Below are 11368 nucleotides of genomic sequence, written 5' to 3'. Positions count from 1 at the left end.
GGCGGAAGCCCCTAACTCACCTCCGTCTCCGAGTACCTCCGTCTACTACTCAACAACTACTCAACAACTACTCAACAACTACTCAACAACTACTCAACAACTACTCAACACATGGGACCCACGTGGGGCCGCGACGTCGTCACTCATGGCTCGAGGCAATGCGGGCGGGGCCCCGCCCTCGGATGTATCGGAGCCAGTGGCGCCGATGCCATTCTCGTGGCAGGAGCCAGGGAGGTTCCCACGACGACAGACCACGGGTTCCAGTTTAAATCGTTTTCTACTTCTGAGTTGGGAGATTTAACCAGGGACACCGCTCGCAATTCAATCGGATTAGTGATTTTTTTTTTTCACAAGAACGGCCCAACGCGTATCCAAGTCAATTCTTACATTAGCGTGAGAAGCGACATTGTGAATGTCCAGCTGTCTGGGTGTAACACTGTGGCGCATTCTCCACGTTTTGTTTGCGATTGAAGTTCTGTTGGTGGGATCTCTTCTGCTGCAAGAACAAACATGTCTCGTAACCCGTGGGGGTGCGATGTGTGTACATTGAACGTCTTTCGCATCGTACGTAGCCAACCGTGCCGATCGGAGATGCGGAGGAAGGCCAACGGCCTGGATTGTCTAAGGCTCGTGAGAGATGTCAGCGGCTTGGGGAGGCCTTCGTCCAGCAGTGGGTTGACCGTGGCTGATGATGATGTTGTTGTTGTTGTACACTTGAACACAAATTATAGAAAGACAAACCTCACCGTCGTCGTTATTGACACAGAATCAGAATATGTTTTCTGCTGGAGGAATCCGATGACCTGTCCAGCTATTTTTCGCAGATGTCCAGTCGGGGTGGGTAAGAGCGTTGCAACAACACCCAACACAAAAAACACTGCTCCGTAACACAGAAACACACGACTTGGACCCATCTTATGAACACGCAGTATATTTTCTGTTCCCAGGCAAGGTCACTTGTGAATGTTGTTCATGTTTTTGTTTGAAAAACGACTTCACCCCCCACATTCCCATACCATGACCTCAACTCACGGCCCTCCCTCCGCTCTCACGCACTCCGACCCATTCGCCTTGATGGTTTACCGCAGGTGAGGGTGTCACGCACGGTCGTGGGATGGATTGTGTACTTTGTACGCAAAGCGATGTAGAATGAGATTGATACACCATCGGATTGTTTTCTGGCTGGATTCCTGCCTGCCTGGAATTCATGACGCGGAGATGACGCCGCCACACGCATCTGCGTGATGACGTCATCCGAATTCCACAACGTTGAGCCGGGTTCGTGCGTGATGACGTCACGCCTCTTCCCCACCCACCCACCCTGCCGTGGGGCCGTGGGTCCTGCGTCAGTGCGATAGATGGGGGAGATAGAGGGGGGAGGTGGGGAGAGGGTGGGGGGGGAGATAGAGGGGGGAGGTGGGGAGATGGAGGGGGAGGTAGGGAGAGGGTGGGGGGAAGTGGGGAGAGGGTGGGGGGAGATGGAGGGGGGAGGTGGGGAGAGGGTGGGGAGATAGAGGGGGGAGATGGAGAGAGGGTGGGGGGAGAAAGAGGGGGGAGGTGGGGAGAGGGTGGGGGGGAGATGGAGGGGGGAGATGGGGAGAGGGTGGGGGGGAGATGGGGAGAGGGTGGGGGGGAGATAGAGGGGGGAGATGGGCATTTGCAGTAGGGTGCTCATCATAAAGTTATTATTCAGTGGTGGAAAGTCCACATTCATATGACGGGGACTAGTCGATCCTTACGACAACTGCTGTCGGCAATTTTTTTATATTCCGGCCTACAGCGCCGCCTGGTGGAAACAAAGGGCATCGTAAACATCCTCCAAGAACACCTCCAAGTCGTCGTTGTTTGTGCTGCAGTATGCGCATGCGCAGAGCACGCTTCGTGTGGCGGATTGCTATCATGGAAATTGCCGTCCGTCGCCGCCTCGCTGTGCCCATCTGTGCAGCGTCTCGTGTCTGGACGCGAGCCTGTGGCCGGGGCCGTCTCGCGAGTTCCACCGTCTTGGAGCGCCGCCTGGTGGCATCGTGAGGACTTCCCGGCCCACGAGGGAAATGTGAAAGGGTCTGGGAGCGACCGACTCCGACATCGCGATAATCATTGCAACGGTTCGCACGCTGGACTTGCAATGCAGAGGTCGCCGGTTCGATCCCAGCAGAATGGACGCGTTCGCCACAGTCGATCGGTCATTTGTAGCGGGGTCAAGTGTGGCTACTCCAACTTCCTTCTAAACGTCTGGGTGTAGGCCGCATGTCCTCTAGGGCTGGGGAACCGGGCCGCACGGCAGCAGGAGGCGAGCGAGCGGTGGGTCCCCGCGTGGCCCCCCGACCCCATTGTTGTATTATTCACCACTTCCCTTCCGCGCCTCTTTCCCGCACCGCGCACTTGTCTCAGTCACAGTGTTGGTAAGCCCACAAGCTTCAGCCCCTAGCAGCCAGAATGAGTAAAAAACAAACGTCGCGGGAGAGATTCTTTGAAAAGGGAGAAAGACCCAATGATGATGACCCCCCCCCTCCTCCCGGCCCGTGAAAAAATTGTCGTCCACGAAACCCGCTCCCTGGTGCCAGAAAGGTTGGGGAGCGCTGGTGTAGAGAGAGAGCCCTCGAGATAATCTGGTCACGGATACACGGAGTCTGATTCAACTGGATTGTCATCCGACTAGGCTCGATCACAATGGTGCTACTTTGCAGCAGTGGTTGTATTGTGGATAAAATCAGCAGTCATGGGAATGTGGAATTTTCACCACTGGGAAACCACTGACCTTCAATTGACATCAGACTCGTCGTTTTAAAATGACAGAATGCACTTTAAATATAACATGGAAACGTGGCAGTGATTATGAATTGGAGGAAACATTTTCAACTAACAAATAAAAACATAAATGTATCAACATTTGCAAACTAAAGTGGTGTAAATCTTAACAGCACAACTTGCGATGGAAATTGGCGATCGAGTAGATAGTTTCACAATCAGAATGTTTATTTAGACTGGAGGAGGAATCCGATGAGCTCTGAAGCTTTTTTTCACGGATGTCCTCCAGGGGCGGGTCAGAAAGTTACAACAACAAACACAATACAACAACAACAACACGATATGAGTGCAAAGTAGAGGAAAGGTAAACAAGTCACAAAAAAACATACAGAAGTACAAATGGCAAAAGTATATCAATGCCTGCTTGTGCGTTGTGTGGAGTAAACACGCCACGGTCATTGAGAGCTTGGGACGCATTTGGTATTTGAGATGTGATTGCTAGAGGAGCTCTCTGGAGGCGTCTGTAGTCGACGTGCACTCTGCCCGTGCCCTCCGACTCGCCCCATGCCCCTGGGAGCCCCACTCAGCTCTCGGCCATGCAGGGAGCCGATCCCGTGGCTGTGAGTTGGGCAGCCGGGACTCACGCGCAATGCTTACTCAGCCAAGCTTTCAAGGAGCAGAATCGCAAAGTTAAATACGATTAAGAGCATACGTGCCGAAGTCTAACTCCCATCCATAATTGCCCACTGTCAATATACTTCTGAATGGTATCCACGTCAGTCCTGGGAGTTGATGACCATACTTCACCACGCTGGTCAGTGCGGGTTGGTAAAAGGGGGTGGGGCTCTGGCCAGGACTCGCTATCACTCCCCACTGGTCGGGAATCCAACTCAAGTCAGCGGGTTCGTAGCGTGCTGTGCAGCCGCTCCACCCATTCTCCCATGACCAAATGTGTTATGATTTTTTTGTTAAGTATGTTGAGAAAACCACATTTGAAAACAAAAATAAAAAAGATTCAATAAGTCAAACAAATTAAGCGCACTTGCGTCAACGTGAACAGAACGCGCGGACTCGTAGCCTGCACTGAGCACGATGCGTAAATCGACGTGCACGCGCGCAGCCCGTGAGAGCGCGCGCGCGCGTGCACGTGCACGCAACGCGCGAGGCGTCCGAGGCACCGCCAGCGCGCAGCCTCCGACCCACGAGACGCGAGCGGCATCGGCGAGGAGGAGGAGGCGGGCGAGGTGTGCGCGTGGCGTGTGAACGCGACGTGTGAACATAAATTGTGGCCATCTTTCACGCGCCCCAGCCGCGTAGAGGTTGAGGCTGCAGCTGTGTTTTTGTCGAGGGGACTGAGTGATGGCGCACAGGCTGTGGTTGCACGCCGCTGCCGCTGCTGCTGATGCCGCTGCTGCTGCTGCTGATGGTGGGAGCCGGGCGAACAAAGGGGAGTCCGTCCAATTAGGGCGCATTTCTGCCAAAGCTGCCGTTCCTGAGGATTTACTTCTTGCAAACAGATCGGAGCTTGGGTTTCCGATCGGAGCTTCAGGTTCATATTTATTCAGGCACGTTTGGAAGTCACACGCACCTCGGTCTTGTTTTCACCGAAACGTTGGTCGCGATATATATATGGAGCAACACACTTCACAATTATAACGAGTAAAATCGTGACCACCACCTAAAATAGAAATGGTAATCACGTTTTGATTGTAAAATGCAGTTAGGGTCTCCCTCTTCTACATTCACTTGAGAAAAAGCTATTTAATTTATTGATGTTTTTGCGATTTAATCTGAACTTTTATTTGTTTTGCAGAGTATACATAAAACCGAATAGGCTAAATTGACCATATAAGCAAACATGCAAGATGGACAAGCCAATTAAAATAGTCATGAAAAAAATAGTCATGAAATAGTTTTGTATTTAGGTCAATATTCTGAATATGTTCTTCAGCTCGTCTTTTTTGCAAAAAGCATAAATTGCCAATTTGTATCATTCCCCTTGTCTACAATATCACTGCGGTTTACCAAATGGGCGAAGTGACATATCAGGCAACTTGTCTTTTTGCCAGTGTCCTGTAAATATTCAAAACGCGTGTGAATAAACATGTGTACATAGACACATTCATATTTGATTGCAACTTAAACAGTTTAAACAATTTGTCTGAGTGACAGACAAATACATATAATTGGTGTTTTCTTCATTTACAGAAATTACTCCACCACAATTTGTCAATTCCTTTGTGTGCACAAACACCTACACACACAAACACGCACACACACACGCGCAGTAGCAGACAAATGCAGTATCTGTTTAAACCATAGACACACGTGCTTTTATAAAGCACCTATTAAGGAGCCATGAGAGAGTGGTGTGGACACACCCAGCTGCCTTTGTCTCCCCAGTGTTGATGCTCACACACAGCATCAGACACTCAACACTGAGTTGACCTAGGGGAGGCCCAAGACAGGTTGAGAATAAACTTGCCACTGCTGTGCATGGCTGCAGGTTGAAGTCAGCTCTATCATACAGCCTACGCCGCGACTTCGCCCATGACCTTCACGTTGAGGACTCGGACGACCAAACTGACGGTTTCATCTCATCCAGATGCAGGCGATGAAGCTGTCAAGGTGGCCTTGACTGCAGAGGCCGCCGCCGCGGAGCGCGAGAGACGTGGGGCGAGCAGAGGAGCCACCAGCGGCGACGGCTCTGAGCGAGCCGCCTACAGACGCCCCTGGGTTTCTGCACAGGGCACAGCTCCAAAGGCCTCGAAACTCCATCCGAAATGATCGGTGGTGTCTACGAAGCGATGTCCGTTTCACTTTTCATATCTAAAGCTCACGGACTCTAAAAAGTCAAAATTGTTCCTGACGCGTTTAACATTTGCTACGGAAAAATTCCGACTTTCAAACAAACCCATCCATTGCCATCGGTAGCGTTGAACCGCTTCCGCCAAGAAGCAATGACAATAAACCACGGGTAATTGCTTTTAAATAGCACCGGCACTTATTTATCCAGAAATTTAAGATGCACCGTTCCAGGCGTAAGATTGATGTGTGCGTTAACAGCAACGTCTATGGGTATGGCTGCAGGATGGGTATTAGTGCTAAGTCTTTCGCGAGAGATATGCAAGGCTGTGTTATTCTACGGCCGTCTAAAAGCAAACGTGGGTTTAGGAAAAATTAAATGTGCGTCGATAGGAAACCACGCCGACACGCTGAGCGGTGGAGCGGTTTGACCACTGGGAAGTGGAATCTGATTCGGCCACCGCGCACGTTGCAGAGGCGACACGGACGGGAGAGGCGATGCCGACTGATTGACGGCCTCAACCTGAGCCCACTCCGCCTGGATATCCGTTACCGTGTGGCGCCAGCACTCGCTTCAGCAAGGGGGAGAATTCCCCGAGGGGACGCGGGGGCCCCCCTCTCTACCTCGTGCTCATTAACAGCCAGCGTGCGTTCTCCCCGGGGGTCTAAACAGGGACTCGTCGTCACCGCGCACACGAGGATGTCAGAAGCGCAACGGTCACCAAAACATTGCGGCCAGTTGAAGGATCCGTGTGGTTGACACGAAGTGTCACGCGTCTCGAGATGGGGGCCTCGTCACAGTAGGGTGCGTTGTCGTTGCACCAGATCCCTGCGGTGAGCATCGCGGACGAATTAAATGACCCGTGCCAGTAAATGTGTCCACGCCATGCCTGGCGTGGACATGCGCGGCCCTCTATCAAGCCATTGCTGGATGAGGGCCTCCACCCATGGGGGTTATTTGACCATGGAAATTATTTGACTATGGGGGTTATTTGACCATACTTGACCACATTGGGCAGCGTGGCTTGGTGAAGGCGGGCAAGCCTTGACCTGGGGGCACAGAGGGTAGAGAAGAAGCTACGGATTGTGTGGAGCTGCCCTCTAATTCCCACTTCGTCACGAGGTGACGCGGCCTAGCGGGAGGCTCGTTCGCCGCTTGTTGCAGAGGGTTCACGCCTCGAATCCAGCGGCCGCCCTAGTGAATGTTTCGGTGTGTGCACTGCTGATCACATTAACACGACTGTTACGCGCCGTCTGCTTCACGGTGCACATTAAAGATCGCCACACTCGGCCGTTGTGTACCGGCGCCACGATACAGATTTGCCGAAGTTGAAAAAGAAAATGACCCACAAATGACTAACTTGGAATATACAGGCAACCATCGCGCCTCCCCCTACTGCTAGAACTTGACAGGACCCTCCTGAAAATAGGCACCAGAATCAGTGAGGCCTTCATGGATAAACAAGGGTCGTAATAATAATAATAATACGAAATTAACTACATGCAGGGATAGGTATTCCACACTATTTAGTTCTTTCGGTAAAGTCACGTAGGTATACAATAAAATGTTAATTAAATTAGTAATTCTAATTTTATTTTATACCTACGTGACTTTACCGAAAGAACTAAAGAGATCATTGCAGTCACGAAAACATCAAATCTAGAATCTTGATGAAGTATTCCACAATCAAATTAAATTCAACACCTTAGAGCTCAGTATTAAACATCTATAAAAACACAGCACAGCGCTATCAATAAATGATCGTGAACACATTAAGTCGGCACGCTGCTCCACGGGACCTCATTCGAATTGGTCTCGCCGTGGATCTCTCTGCCTTCCCGTTTTGTTTTGTTTTAGTTTTTTTTCGTCGACGCTGAGGATCAGTGGGGTCCAGACGCCGAAGCCAAGCCAGCGGTTGTCTCTAAGCCCCGTTCCCCAGAGCGTTCTACCGCGGCTGCAGATAGCGAAACCTCGGCTCACGTTACCTGCGAAAACACCGCGTCGACTTTTAAAGAGCAAACCCCCGGCATTCGTGAGGATAATCATTTAATTACAAGCGGCCGGAGCACCCAGCGCTACGAATCAGCCCACGAGGTCAACCCCGGGATGCGGTTCGAGAAGTCTGCTTACGAATGTTGTTGTTGTTGTCGTTGTTGTTTTTTTTGTTGTCGGATTATTTTGGGGGGATGGGGAATCCAAGTCAGGACTACACCGTCAATGTTGTCGCGGTTGTGCTGCGTGGCTCTCCGATGGGTGTTTAGGTTGTGCCGCGTGTTGTTGTTGTTCGGTATGATGTCTGACGTTTCACTGCTTGTGCTGGGAGCTTCTTCAGGAATTGAATCTCCAGTCATAAATAGTTATTGTTGGAGGTTTTTTCTTCACAATACCAAAGGAGATATTTGATGTAACCGGCATAATCATTGTCACGCATCAATTCACTTTTTTTGGCCATTAAAAGAAATCGGTACCACAAACGTCTTTGCCAGCCCAAATGGTACCGGTTGCGTTCTGTGGGCCACGGCGGCTGCCTCTACTCTGGGTGGCCACCCTGCTTCCCTAATGGCAGACCCCCTTCGTTTACTCGCGAAAGCCTCAAGACTTTCAGTCGCGAAATGCGATGCATAGCGAACTCTCTTCGTGAATGTTTGGCACACGGAAGGAAGCCACCGTGCACGTGAGGGTTACATTCCAAGCTCCACACAGATCTGATACAGCAATACATTGTTGTAATGCGACGTGTGCCCCTGTATCTCCGTCTCTCACGCGGAGACAGAGATCGAGACGAGTGGTCTTGAAGCACGTGGGTGCACGGAAAAATACACGCACGGCCAAAAACACGTGCGCTTCTAATCCCCCACGTGGCCAAAAATGTCATCTGTGGCATCACAGTGGGGGGGAGGGGGGGATTACCAGTGCTCACGTCATAGCCAGCGTCACAATCGCCCATGTGCTGGACACACCCACACCACTTGGCCTGCACGCTCGCCCGCCACGCCAAATCAACCGGGTCGATAGGGGGTCCACTCATGCTGTGAGTCACCCACTGGTCACTCTGCGGCATTCCCGTGTCACCGCTGTTCGCTCGCCGTTCTGTGTTTCAGAGTTTACCAACACCACCCCTCTCTCTCCCTGCTTGAGTCGTCACTCTCCTCATCTCTCTCCTTTGCCTCTCCCTCACTGCACTCCGTACCCCCCCCCCCCCCCAACTGTGCCTCCCCTGGGTCACAACACCCCGACACACGAACTCACAACACCTCACACACGAACTCACAACACCCCACACACGAACTCACAACACCTCACACACGAACTCACAACACCCCACACACGAACTCGCAACACCTCACACAAGAACCCTTGGCGAGCTAACGGTGGGGGACGCGAGAAAAGCGTCGAAACAGTTGTAAGTAGATAAAGTAATAAAATGAATGAGATATAAACGTGGCGAGATCACGAGCAAAGTGGTTGAGAGAGACGCGACTGAACCGAGATGTGGACAAGTTGTTGGAAGTTGGATGGGAAGTGAATATCATCACGAACGCGTCCAAGCAACGCGATCCCGTGCGATCGTTCGAGTCGATTGCTCCGTGATTGTTTAGGATTAGTTGAAGAAGGTAACTCTACTTAGCGGTTGGCGAGGAGAGGCTAGCGGCTAGCCTCAGTGATACGGGGTGTGTTGCGTTGGGGGAGCCACCGGCGTTTGAATGCCATTGCCAAGGCGAATGCTGATTGGTTGGCGACCGCAGCTCCCAGGAGGTTGCTTTGAGCGAGGTGGAAGGCGATGACTCCTCAGACGCACCGTCAGTGGTGCCTGGTCAGGTCAACACGAACTCGGCCAACCAATGGGGCCGCCTACATTAAACCCTCCATAGCATGAGCGACTTGCACAGTGCACGCGGTGGTGCTCATTGTTTGTTGGCGACACTGAGCCAGAGGTGGACATTCCTCATTCCTACGGCAGGGATTAGTTTATCCGTAAAACAATCACTCTTTGGCTACCCACAAAGTGGTCGAAATTTTATACACCCCGGAGGGATGATGGGCTTATCGTGTGCGGCGCTCTCCCCACGGCAGCGCCGTGATACCGAGACAACACAAAGACAAATATCCCCCATGTAGCCTTCAACGGACTCTCAGGGCAAGTGCTGTTAGCGAGCACCGGGACGGCACCTGTGCCCCAGCACTGTGGAGCCGAGGGTTGGTGGAGCACGGGAAACACCCACACCCAATGAGCTGCAAAGTGGCCAGGAGATGTCAGTACAGCAAGTGGGCCTCATGCACTCGTCTCGCTGCTCTGCCCGGCGTCACCCCCACTCTGGGCGTTCTCCGGCCACTCGTCTCCTGTCACACGAACACAAACACTCATCAATGGCTATGTGACAATAACTTCATCAACCATGTCATACACCGACTGTCAAACTTGTTGAACTCATTAATAGAATTGGCCAAACATTCCAATGTAGCGGGGCCAGGGCTGCCCCGGGAGGGGGTGGGCAAAGTGTAAATTCACCCCGGGACTCTCACCGAGAGAGGGCTCCATGGTTGGCCTGTGTTTGTATCGCTGGCGAATCAAGGGCTCTGCGTAACATTCCGCCGGGGCCTCCAGAAACCTCTGTTCGGTCCTGTGCAAGACCCTCCTGGAAATGAGTCTCGGTGAGGCTTCCTAAGTAAATGGCATTTATTCAACAACAACAACAACAACATTATTAGAGACAACAACACTGAGAGGTCACGAGTGCGCCGTCCGCACAGATGTGTCGGGTGTGACAGACAGAGCGCACAGACACCGACTCAGATCGCTATCGCGACGTCTCTCCCGGGAGAGACCTGCGGAAGGCAGCTGCTCAGGGAGAAGATAACAACGAGGCATGGGCACTTTGAAGCAGCAGCAGCAGCAACAGCAGCAGCAGCAGCAGCAGCAGCAACAGCAGCAACAGCAGCAACAGCAGCAACAGCAGCAACAGCAGTAGCAGCAATAGCAGCAGCAGCAACAGCAGCAGCAACAGCAACAGCAGCAGCAACAGCAGTAGCAGCAACAGCAGTAGCAGCAACAGCAGCAACAGCAGCAGCAACAGCAGCAACAGCAGCAGCAACAGCAGTAGCAGCAATAGCAGGAGGCGCGGCAGAGCAGTACATGTGTCCTCCACGCGTGTGTCTGTCTGCCTACACGTCACCAAGAGACGGAGCGATAGCCACGAGGTGTAGGAAGTCATTTGGCTGGCCACACGCTGCTGATGAGACTCTGAAAGTCAAATCCGATGCGGCTCCTGCTTACACAATTTCTGCTGGAAAGCATTGTTGCAGACGGCCCAGAGGCAGATAGACTTAAATGTAGTTTATATTTGTGTGAAGAAACATACTTTCGTCTGGTTGTCATGAAATGACAACAAATCACTGGATTGTTTAAAATGCATTGCTGCATTGGGCAGTGTGTAGCTCGAACTAGCGGTGACAATTTCACATTCCCGTGGTGGGGGCAAGTCGACGGTACTCATTAAATCCATCCCATGAGGACGAAGAGGCAAGTGGAAGACAGGACAGGACCACTGAGACGCAGGGGGACTCAGCGGTGTGGGGATGAGGGGTGCAAGACTCCCAACGTACACCCGGGGAGTAGAGCTCCTTGGGTGGCATCAGACGGTAAGAGCAGGGCGAGCATTGGAGGTCAGATATGAACTGTGCCACTGCTGTGGGGTCTGGCAGAAGGAAGGAAGCGATTGCGAGGTGTGGTGTCATGCCTGGCTCTGGCTGTGATGACGCCTTTAAGTGCATCATGAGATCACAAACAAACGTACACACCACACGGAGTACTCC

This window comes from Lampetra planeri, chromosome 5 (genome assembly GCF_965212315.1).
Source record: "Lampetra planeri chromosome 5, kcLamPlan1.2.h2, whole genome shotgun sequence".
Taxonomy (NCBI): Eukaryota; Metazoa; Chordata; class Hyperoartia; order Petromyzontiformes; family Petromyzontidae; genus Lampetra; species Lampetra planeri.
Note: the sequence above shows the minus strand (reverse complement) of the source record.